The following is a 12,680-nucleotide window of genomic DNA, read 5'->3' on the forward strand; positions in this document are numbered from 1 at the left end:
AACTCTCCCACACTCCACACAGTCTGTCTCCGCGACGACGAGCCGGTATACGCGTGTTTTTTCAACCAAAACGATGTACGCTCGCGCGCCACCGCGTCACCGTATGCGAATGCATGGAAAATTTTTATGCGTCGCATATAAATACTACAACTTCTTATATGTGTATCAACTTCTTGGACTTATCGCTTGTCTTGCGACTTCGAAGACTGTAAGCTTCGACCATTGGGTTCGATTTCAAAATTCGTTGAATCGTCGATCTCGCTCGATGTTGCACATTTAACGAGTTACTTAGTGGCTAAACAAATGATAAGTACGTTTGATCTAAGAAGGTCCTCAACGTTCGACATATATTATCAATATTTCCAGATTCTGAAACAAAAGCATCAATATGTATCGTCAACACAGTGTTGTCAATATTTATTGACAAAGCATATTTTCATCGAAAACCTTGAAATATTGTCAATATCATTGATCCTGCGTATATCGTCCTTAGGATAACTGGCTCTTGCTTGGTTCTAAAAGAATCACGTGTATTTAACAAAAACTTTGGATGATGTATATTTCTATCATTAGTGACGAGCAAAAGGAAGATCTTGTTCATAGCTCTAAAGATATTTTGCTCTGGAGGGCTTAAGGGATGACCGAAGAGTAAGTTACTTGCAATTTTAATTTTGCCTTTAATCTATCAACTTTCTTTCCTACTTATAATTGTCGATACGATGCCAAAACATGACAATATCCTTTATCCATAAGATTTCAGAAAAGGATAGAAGTTTGGCAAAATGTGAAGTACCGATGTTACCAATATTTTTTAATACGCGGTCATTGTTTAATAAACCAGAATGATGCGTTTGTAGTGGACAAAGATAGTTATCGGCAATATGACCATTCTCGCGCGATCATTCGTAATGCATATTTATCATTTTTCCATACTTCCGGCCGAGATTACTCGAACGCATTTCATGCATGTTCGACGAACAATCGTCTCCGCGAGCAATTTCCATTTCGTATATCGTTTATATTTCTTAAATATGCTTCTCTCGGTAGCCAAAGATTTTAATATTCTTACGGATACCGAGTAGATTTCGCAACGAAGTCAGCCGCGCTTGCAAAGAAGCAGAGTAAGCCGAACTCTCTCAGATCCTACGTTGCATGTTTACGTATTTACGTAGTCGCGTGCACGCGACATTGTACGTTAACAAATCGTTAAACGAGTAAAAAATAAGCGTATTTGTTTTTGATAAAGTTGGCTTTAAATATCGCCAAGAAATATTCGATCTCGCGGATCTTCTACACGACGCTTACGATAAACAAACATACTACTTAGATATGCAATTATACAATCCATAAAGTAGCGTTAATTGCTTCGGTATCTATTTATATAAATATACGTAAATACTCGAAGAGAAACAGTCATCGTGACGTTATAATATCAAATTAATCTACCAACAATAGAACGTAAAATTCGAATCTATAATTTTCATCCGTACGATAGAGCCTTAAAATCATCGTCGATCGCGTTCGATTTCCGATCCAGCAGAGTTTCATCGCCGAAAATGATCGTCCGCTCCTTTCCATCGAAGCGATACCGCAATAATTGCACGGTTGCGCGAATTCACGGCGATTGTGTATCGGTGTAACGTTCAGGGAAATGTTGCGCTCTCCGGTGGCGCGAGGTGTATCGCATGCGCGATCGAGGGATCGCTTCTTTAAATCCGATCGCGGCCATCCGTGGCGAGCCATGCAATAGCGACCTTGCATGGCACGGCACCAGGTTTATTGGCAATTTAGCATCGGGCCACACCTAGGCTGCGAATGGCGACGTGCATCGCGAACAAAAGAAGCCCCCGCGTTAAAAATAACGATATAGTTACGGATCATTATGCGGCCGGGGCACAACGATTATTATCGAGCATTGCTTCCAGTCTCTCTCTTTTTGCTTGTCCGTTCAATGTTAACGCTACCGCAATATATCCATAACTAAAGCGTAGAACTGGTATCAAAGAAATCGAAATGAAAGGTGCATGTAATAACATACTTATGAGTGCACGGGAAGAGACAAACCTCTATAACGTTAACACTGCAATCGCAGATTTATTAGATTCTAGATTTATAGAATATAGATTTATAGCGTGAAATTGTAAAAGCTCGATCGCGTATCGGATATTTTCTTTGCTTCTACAAACGCGTTGAAAATCTCGACACGTCTTTTTATGCACATTGGCTACCAAAAGTATTTGCAAGTATCTTACTTTCCAATGAAACGTTCTTTCAGATCCTATAGTTCTTCTAAAGTACTTCTAAACGATACGGAATCCAATATACATACGTGAATCTAATTAGTTGGTGCATTATATGCTATGATAGATAAAATGGTGTACAAATACTTTCTGTAGCCTTTCTTTCGGTATTTTACACTTCTTGTAGACTTGATAGAACTTTATCGCTGTTGGAAACTTGCTGGCGATACAACATTCTCTGAGCAAAGATTCGGTCGCAGCGAAGTGGATAAGCGTGAATTCGATTCGATCGTTGGTTGGTTTACATTTACCGGAACGTTTTCGTCTCGTCACACCGGTAATGCACTTTAATGCAATCATAGACGATTGACCTTGGTCAAATGGCCAATTAACCGCACACTGTGGCGGCACGAGCGGCACGAGTGACTGAACGAGACGCGTTTAGCCACCACTGGGCGAAAACTCTGATGCCCTGGACGAAGATCAGACTATGCTGACACCGAACGATGATGAAGATCCATTGAACCTAGTGTGTTTATCGAATCAGCCTTTCGCTGAATTATCGTGAGATAACGTTACGCATTTACAAATGCATAAAGATAAAAGATACTTCGTTGGTGACAAATAAATAATAACATTAATAGATATCGGAACGACTTATTAAATTATGGTACATACGATACAATGAACGAAATTCCAATGAAAGTACCTATTGTCGACGTTGAAAAAGCTTGAAAGTATTGTCCTGTTTTTGGGCCGAGATAGCTCAAACGAGTTTCGAACGAGTATAAATATTCCAGAAGATGTGCTCGAACCTCGTAAAAGCTGATCTGACATCTGTGGCCAGATAGTGACAGTTTGATGAAATTCCAATTTTTGAGCTGCTTCCTGACCTGTTACACTTTGTGAGCTTAGTATCCAAAGGGACAGCTGGGAAGCGTCTGACAAAATGCACCATCCATCGAAACAATTCTATTTTATCATTATTGAGATTATTATTAACACCACGCTAATATTGACCTCAACAGCCAATCATTCTTCGATACAATAATGACGTATTATCAAACATAAACGTTTTATCAATGTTTAAGCTCAATATCTAACATAACCTTGGAGAAACGGTCCACGAAACAAGAATTTCGAATTAATTTTATTGACAGCACGTATGTATAATCCACAAGTCTAATAGATCTATCAAGTCGTATACTTTTAACGAGCACAAGTTTTTCGTTAAAAAATCTGAAATCTGTTTCATAAGCCAAATAGCATTTACGGAGAACATTTTCGCTCGAAACTCGGTCATCCGTTTTATCAAAATCATTGAAAATAGCGAGGACAAAAGAAATTCTACGTCCTATTTCATCGGTAATGAAACAAAGAAGATTTCAATTCAGAAATTCCAATAAAAAATGTGTTCTAGAAACGTCTTTAAGAAGGTGTGACAAAACTTCATCATCCTTCGTTTCGAATACTTTCATCTACGTTAAAATCATCGACAACGACGAAGAATAAGGAAATTCCAATGTGTAATAGATCCAATACAACACCCAATGCTTGGAAAACAGAGACTCCCCTCGAACTCATCTTTGACTTTGAACAGTTTCGTCCACGTTAAAATCAGGAAAGATAACGAAGAATAAAACAACTCTATACTCGACTCTCAAACTCGTAGAAAACATTTCCAGAAGGATCGGAGATCTTTCTCGAAATCTAATCATCCTTCGTCTACATAGAGTTCATCCAAACTGACGAAGAGTATGAAAATTCCAATCCTCAGGAGACTCGACTCCAAGAAGCATCCGCGAAGTTCATCCCCAAAACCCGATGATCCATCGTTTCGTATACTTTCATTCGCATTAAAGTCGCGAAAGATGTCAAGTGGAAAATCGACTTTGCAGCTGGTCGTATCGGTAAGAGGACGAAGAAGAGAATTGTCGCGAGTACCTGGCGTATGGGTGGTCGCGTCCAAGGAGACCGGCGGCATGCCGGTGTTGCGCGCTATCGCGTGCTGATGCGGATGTTGATGGTGCGGATGGGTGAGAGGGTCCGTCTCCTGGTACGAGGGGTAATCGGCGTAAAACGGTTCGTGGCCTGTCATCAGCGTGTCCAGCATGTGGAGCACCATCTCCGAAGATGCAGCGGGGCCGCTACTCGTCGTCTGACAGAGTGGATCCGAATGGTTGTTGCCGTACGTGCCGACGATTATGGCCGGCGCCTGCCCCGAAGGCCGCGACGTCTCGACGCCCGCGACGCCCGCCGTGACGTCCCTCTGATGATTCCTCTGCCGCTTCTTCTGCTGCCCGGTGCTGCCCGCTCGTTGACGCGCACCTACTCGCGCCGATGCACGCGCGCATTCGTGCACCCACCCTCTCTCTCGCCGCGCCGCGCCGTGTGTGAGAGAACACCGAGACGATCAGCCGAGAGAGAGATCAGGCTCTCAGAATCGACTGGCCACGATCGAGCATGCGGGAAAGTTTCGTCGTTGTTTTCCAAGAACGCGATAGACTTTGCTCGTCCACGAATCGCATAGCTAAGTTTCGGCGAGCATGCGAAATTTTCTAGGCGAGCAGGAGGGGGAGGCAACTTTGAATATTTATATACGTTCTATCCTAAGAGAATCGTCGACGGAGTTCGTAGAAACGTAGATGACCGAGCACTTTTCACGAGCAAAAATCATGGACGATCGGTTTGCAAAATTCTTCACTTCGGCCAGTGTCCATTCACTGAGATGCACAATATCATCACAGAATCACGACAGACTCTTCGATCGTTCCTCGCGGTAAACACACTTTGGTAGCCAGCATCGAACAGGTACAGTTTGCCTCGCACCTTTTGTATATCTTAAAACTCGGCAAACCAAACGAGACTCCTATGCACACAGAACTCTAGTACTCTAGACGAGATAACAACTTCCACGCGGAATACCGCGTTGATCCGCGCAACAGGTGTTCCACGGGTTGGAGCCAGCCACCCTCGAGGCACAAGCCCTCTATTCTCCTTTTACCTTCCAAAACAACCACTCTGTCTCTTTCAACTGCTGTACTATAATCTTCACACTGTATCCAAGCGAAAGAACAACTAGCACCTGAGAAGCTCGAAGAGAATCTCTGGCTTTTCTTTAGAAGAACGGTGTATCAACTCGCGAACGAATGAACGACCGAACGTCGAAGAATCACAACGAGAAACGAGGACTCGAGAAGAAAATACGCGTCGGATGAAGAAAAAAGATCGACGAAAAAGAGGCGCGAATCGTACGTACAACAGAGCTTCCTCTCGCGTGCACTCTCCACTTGACGTGAGCGCGCGTGTCACTGTGACGAAGCGCCGCGCCGTTTCCGCTCTCCGGTCCTCTGCATCGACTTCCCTTCCGTCACTTCCCCTCCCGTCCAACCCTCCCCTTCCGCCGCCAGCAAACGTTACCCCCACCCTGTTCCTTGACGGGACGCGATTCAACCAGCTGCGGACTGTTTCGTCCTCCGTCACATTGCTGCTCCTTGTTGGAGGTGGAAGTGTCCAGTGGTGGGGATAACGAAGCACTGACGGGGGAGAAATGCGGCTCGTGGTGGGGATACGTGTGACGCGTAGTGGGGTGAGTGGTCGGTTGTAGGGGTGAGTGGGGAGGGGGAGGGATCCACAAACGCCCCTTCGAAGCTTCAACAACCACCTGCTGCCACCGAGGCGATATTTTCTACGCGATTGAGTATGTGCCATGGATTTCCTCGAGAATTTGAAGCTCAGATTCGACGACTGGTTTTAAGTAGGTCCTACGAGTCAATAAAGAGCAATGTAATGTATTTGAGAATTGAGTGTTTCGTAGGCTAGTAGATAGATATGTTTCAAGCATCAATTTGGGTGACTTGTTTAGTTAAACGTCTTGACATATGACATTCAGCTATTTCGGGTCACGTGGAATTGATTAGTTTATGAGAAAGTTGAAACGAACTGTCTGTGTTTAAGGTAGTTTCGGTGGATCACTGGCTTTGCTCACGCGAGATCGTAAATTAGAAGTTAAGACACGTAAATTGGATAAAATTGGGTTGCTTTTCAAGGGGCGCCTAACGGAGGTGTCGTAAAGTTAGAGGCCCAGCTGGCTGGAATTACCGTAAGCGTATGCTGAAGATGTCCCATACCCGTGATAGATCGACCAAGGATAATATTATTCTTGGTCCTGTGGATCGAACGACAAATCTCGTTCCTTGCTTGACACTGACTTTCCGAAGCCACTAAATCCTTCTTCTAAAGAGTCTTAACACTTTGCCGTCACATTAGTAACGTATTCGATATGCTCGAACTTAGTAACTGATTCATCTCGAGTAATTTACTTGCCAAAGATATTCGCAACTCGAAGGTGGATACCTTATATTTCCGCGAACATTAATTATTTCTGTTAAATCAAGTTCCGAGGCAGTAAGAAAATATTCGTCGGAAGAACGAAATAAAATAGAGCAGCAAACGTTTCATCAACCCACCCCTTCATTCTCTTGTACGATAAAACAACGAATAAGAGGAAATGCTGAAGAATCTTGCCTCCAAAAAATCATAAAAAAAGAAGAAAAGAGAAGAAAAGGAAGAGGCATAAAACAGAAGTAACGTGGCGGGAGTACATATATACATACTGGTATAACGCTTATAATACGAGGTCGCAACTCGAAGGGCCTAGCCTATTTTTGAGAGGGGGCTGGCTGGGGAGGCGCAGAGAGACCGGATGCTAAGAGAGGCGAGGCAAACGGGGGTTTCTCTGTTCGGCGGGCTCGCACGTGATGCAGAGGGGACCGGAAGTGCTCGCTCCCCTACGCCTCGTGCCTCTCGCTTCTCGTATAGTCCGCCGGCAATAGTAATGGGACTTACGAGCATCGCACAATAAGGACACGAGAGTTCGATGCGCCTTGTGCCTTCGTTTCTCCGCACGCTTTTACCGTTCGCGCGAGTTGCTTCGCTCCGCTCTTGTTGCATTTGCCTTCGTTTCTCCCTATCCCTGGATTTGCACCTCCCACTTTACTCTGTCCTCTGGCATCTTTTCTTCTACACGTCGTCTTTTGTCCTCGCGTTCGGCACGAGTTAACAGAGTTACGGCAAATCGATGTCTGGTATACCTGGAAGTCTCAACCGGTGTGTCAGATGTGTTTTCAAGAGTCGAAGGGTTGAAGCTAAAAAATATTCCGGTTATCTCTTAGTAGTTTCGATTTAGCAGAGAATTCCACGCGTTTCTTCCAGTTTACGGCCTCTGTAGCGAAAGACCGTTGATGAAAGTTCGCTTGAAACCAGAGATAGGAAACGAGAAATATATCGGTCAGGAAGGATCTAGAAACAACATATGACTATCAGAAAGTTCGTCCCACTAGTAAAAACAACTTGGTATTATCTGAATCTTCCGACCAAGATCTGAGGACCTATCTCTGAAACCTGGAATCGACAGTTAAGAAAATTGGAAACCCGTCAAAGAACGGTGAAACCTAAAGATCGTCGAATCCCTAAAAACCTCGCGAGAGCTCGATAATACCCGCTCATAATGGGGGTCGGTATCTCAACGTACTCTAAAACGGACGTACAAGATCTTACAAGCTTCTTTCTTTCTCTCTTTCTCTCTCTCTCTCTCTCTCCTGGCATCTGTTCGATTTCGAACGCTCTCCAAGTGAGCAACAATGCCACGTCGTGCACGTACGCGCACACAAACGAGAGCCAGTTCGAGGAGGCTGCATTTAGGGGTGTATTAAGGGAGGAGCACTCGAGGACATTATAAAACTATCTCGCTCCCGGAATATTGGGGTAGGACTCCTCCTTCCTTTTCACTATGCTGCCTCGGCTTCCGGTTGTAACGTGAGCTTCCACACGTTCTATTCCTCACCATTATATCTAACCATCTCTACCCATATTTCTCTCCTCTCTAAGACGAGCTACTACCAATCAACGATCAGGAGGAGGACGAGAAACGGCGGCCAGAAGAGGACTACGACGGCGACGACGATGAACGACGTCGTCGAGGGCGAACGTACACGGACAGGAAGAAGGGACGAAAAAAAAAAAAACATACACATACACGGCGATCGTGTCGTGAGTTCTGAATGAGCCAGAGGCTTTGTAGGTCCCCCGAGGCGGTGTACGAACTATGAATGAACGAGTGAATGAATACAACCTGCGCCAACAACCATCAACCCCCCGTCACCCCCTTGTCCGCACGCCTTTTCCCTTCGCCGATCGTTTCATCCCTCTACGACCCTACTCGCCGGATCCTTCATCCCTCTACTGAAACGTTTGTTCCGCGGCCTTGTACGATCGTCCACAAGCCTCTCATTATGACATATGCTCGTGCTTCCACCTCGTCGCACTTCGAAGAACGATGTTTCCGATGGTTTTTCTATCCCTCGCTTTGCCTTTTACGAGCTGGATGACGGTTTAATTAAATCAGCCCTGAATGTGGATTATCATAGCTCTGCTCATAGATGGTTGGCATAACAGTCGGTCGTTCGATCACAACTCTGGAGGACCTTGTGAAACTCTGGTAATTACGTATTCGATGCAGAAGGAAACCACTTGGAAAGCGATCGTTAGCTAGTTACGTGAGATATATTAATTTTTATGTATTCACTCTCTTCTAACGGAGTACAATTTTAGATTCTAGACGTTCCCTGCATCTTCTTGCAAACGAAATAGAAGGATCCTCAACCCTTGAACCTTACGAAATTCTTTCCGATACTTTCATTAAAAGCCTCGACAGATTCTTCGCTGTTCGAGCTCACCATTTCCGCTCCACCACGCTATTCAGCTCGTTGCAACGACATCTAATACCTAAATATCGAGCATCCCCTTCGATCTACCCTCGATGCACCATATCGATCTCTCTCTCGAGGTATACAATGGCACACGTGCGGCTATAGTTCAGATATGAATAAAAGCAAGAAAAGAATATCGTTGGAGGACAGCGACGAAGGCTTGTGTGTGGCCGCTAAAATCCGCTCTTTCAGAGGACAACCGATTGGCCAATCAAAATGCCGTATGGCCAGTCTCGGCTAGTTATCACGCGGTGGTTGCTTAACAAATAATCATTGTACTCGTCGGCACGATTGACTAACCTTTCCATAAACGTAGCGAATGGCGTCACGATGGCCGTACCTTTTTTGGCCCGGGTGTCAGTAAACCGTAGGGAATCGCTTTTGCGCGCACGGGATTCGACACCGACTATAATTTATGCACGAGCGGCCGCGTGTGCGAGACCACAGTCTCTGTGTCCGTGCACGTGCGACGATCATACGTGACAAACGGAAACGATCGTCGTCCAACACTATCCTCGAAATATTTATCGACGTTCTATCGAATCAAGATACCTTGGCTCTTCGTGTCGATATATTCGGCTAATAGTACAGGAATCGGTTTCGAAGGGTTGATATTTCGTTTGATATTCAGCAGCGTGTTCGAGTTTCGTAAGATTGAACCTTGTATGACGGATTGTGCAGGCATTTGGAAAGCTCAGATTGCGGCATTTCGAAATACCAGGGAGTTTGGTGTATATTTGTAAATTTGTTTTAAAAACGACCAATTCCTTCTTCGTTTCAGCAGAGTTCGAAGAACATTATTATTCATTACGAATTTCTGAAGAGCAGCGCAATGGTAAAATCGAACTGGTTGGTACTACGTTATTGAACAAAATGTTAGGGACAAAATGTTAAATGTTAGGGATGTGGTATAGTTTCGTTATCGTTGGAAGAAACTGAACATTGTAAAGGGAAAAATTTGTCAAAAAATGATTGAAAGCAACAAGAAGATACACGTTGATCTTTCTTGAATCTCGCTACCTTTTCGAATATTCTATATATCAATTTAATACGATTATATCTTTAATAAAATTTCGAACGTAGAACTTTGAGAAATTTTAATAACGAATTCTTCGTACGTACTGAATTAAGAAGGCTGAATCGAATAAATTAATTTCAATCGAAATTTACTGATTCAAATCTAACCTACATATTACTTCGTCGTAATTATATCTTTAACGAAATCCGTAATGTAACGGTACTTTGGGAATACCGATAGTAGTTCCTTTTTGCCTAATAAATTAACATAAGATTCTAAATAATTTGAACAACGAATTATTATCAGTACTTGTAATTAAAGAAGAAAGATAGGAGTAAGCGCGACTGAATTAATTTCAACGAACGATTTCCATGCAAAAACGATAGGAAGATTTCGCAGATTTTTCATCGGGCTTGGCGTACTGTATCGTGATACTCGTGCACAAGTATAGAACGTGTCGTTGCAAGACGACCAACACAGACGACCGTATAATAGACTCATTATTTCTGCTTGCCGGAGCACTGTTACGTTATGTATCGCGGCTCTTCGAGGTCTCTGGTTCGACTCTCGCTTATCCTCGCTTTCGACCTCCTCCTCTTGGAACCGATGCATTACGTTACTGCTGCACGCGCGTTCTCCAACTTTTCCAACCGACGGATCCTAGGCATAATTTATCCGATTATTCTAACTATTCATTATATCGTTCATTCAATCGCTACGATTCTGGAAAAACAAACAATCCTACGTTCCACTGCTTCGCTGAATCATCCTCGAGCAACATAATTGCCAACTTCGGTACAAACAGAAAACTATGAATTCGAAAATCAGCATCAAAATACTATATTCTACTTCGAACTTCGGAGGAGAAACGAGAACAAGTGTTCTAGGGCGCGAAACGAAAGAACGTAGCGAAGATTTTTCGGAATTTTTATACTTAAAAAAAAAAATAAACAAATCGACAGAATGGATATATATTCTTTTTACGAACGAATGACGCGTAGCAATAAATAGCTCGGTCAAATCATACCTAGTTCCGAAACTAGGAAGGGAGTGACCGAGAGGCGCGGAGGAACATCGTGGATTTTTTATTGGACTAAACGCGAGGATGTCGAGAGAGGCAACAGAGCCCGGCGTCGTCTCCATTGTCCGCGGCGAAGCGTGCAGAGGGCCCGACTTTCCCTCGTTCACCCACGGTCACTGCTGCAATGACGTAAGGACCCCGGCTAGGTAATTGTTACCTACGCTACGAACGCTCGCCTCATAATGTTCTTCTCTGTTCCGTTCTATTCGACCCGGCTGCGATTCCCTAACGCGTATCAAACACGCGTGTACTCCTCGTCACTGTGTCACTAGCTTCGCTTCTTCCATAGAACCCACTCAGATTCTATAGAAAATATCCAACCGATTCTTTACAAACATTTAAAATACATGTCGAAAACCTAGGATTCTTCCCAACCGAAAGCGATCTTCACAAGCGTGTCGTCCTCGTGCAAGTAGAATTATCCGAATTCGATTGCAGTGGATTCCATGGAAGCAAGTTCTATTGGAATGGCGTAAAATAGAATTCGATGGAGCCAAATACCAGACTGTAATGACGTACCAGTGATGCGACAACCACGAACTGCCGTTTTCAAGGGATCACATTCCAACCCCTCTATGATATTCCACGATCTACGAGTTGCTACGGTCAATTAACCGAGAAACGAGGGAAAATACGTCGGGGCAACGACGAATTGTTCGATCGGATGAATGGGACAGCGATCTACTCTCCGGTGAACGAATCGGGTTTTCCATTGTTCGTCTGTGGAACGACGAGTCCTTCGGCTGAATGAGTTGCGTCAGAGTTCAGCCGATGAAAACGCCGAGAATAAGGTGAATCACAGCGGCGCGAATTGCGCACCATGAACGGGGCCGCGAGATATTGCAATCCCGCGAACCCTTTGCCCCGTGTCAGGTGGAAGTCTCGGTTAATGAGCCGACTTCTTCCAGCAAGCATCGCGAAAACCCTCGGTGAAATCGCGTGGATTGTCGCTAGCCCCCTTCTTCCTTCTTTCCTCGTCTCCTCGAGGAGGGACGATCCGACGACGAAACGGTTAAACGAGACGCGAACACAACGACGATAATGAGAGACTTGTGGCAACACGTGCAAACGCGGTGTGTAGAGAGATGCTATCAGCCACCCTGACGTAACAATGAGAAACTCCTCTGTGCCCGCCACTCGCAACGCTTTCCTTCGTTCGTCGCTCGCAATCGGGGAAATAAATAAATCGGCTTGTCGCACGCTGGACTTGCCATGCTCTTGCATCCTCTTCGTCTCTGCTCAGCGTTTCCCAACCTCAACTACAGGATAATCTTCTAGGAGAATCGGTTGCGAGGAAGGAAAATCGGATTTTCTGCAAGCGATAGTCGCAAGTGACGATCTTTTTAATACGATGGACTTTCGTACAAAAATATAACAGTCGCTCTAAGATTGTTGAGCGAGAGTGTAGGTTAAAAGTTTAGTTATTTGTACCTTGGAATTCCATCTCCTTGTACTTTTCTTCTACACACGACAAACTTACTTTCGATCGAAGTAGAAGATACTTAAATACCCAGAGGTTTTATACGAGATTTATGTTCAGAAGCAATAGTCGAAGAAGGTAAATCGACCGA

The 12,680-nt window shown here is 44.3% G+C and overlaps 1 protein-coding gene across 7 annotated transcripts in view; it reads right to left on the reverse strand.

The window, feature by feature from the left end:
* Positions 1–12,680, reverse strand: part of LOC122571346 (ETS-like protein pointed) — a 142,172-nt gene that overhangs the window by 11,413 nt on the left and 118,079 nt on the right. The window lies entirely within an intron of this gene.

Source organism: Bombus pyrosoma, linkage group LG10 (genome assembly GCF_014825855.1).
Source record: "Bombus pyrosoma isolate SC7728 linkage group LG10, ASM1482585v1, whole genome shotgun sequence".
Lineage (NCBI taxonomy): Eukaryota > Metazoa > Arthropoda > Insecta > Hymenoptera > Apidae > Bombus > Bombus pyrosoma.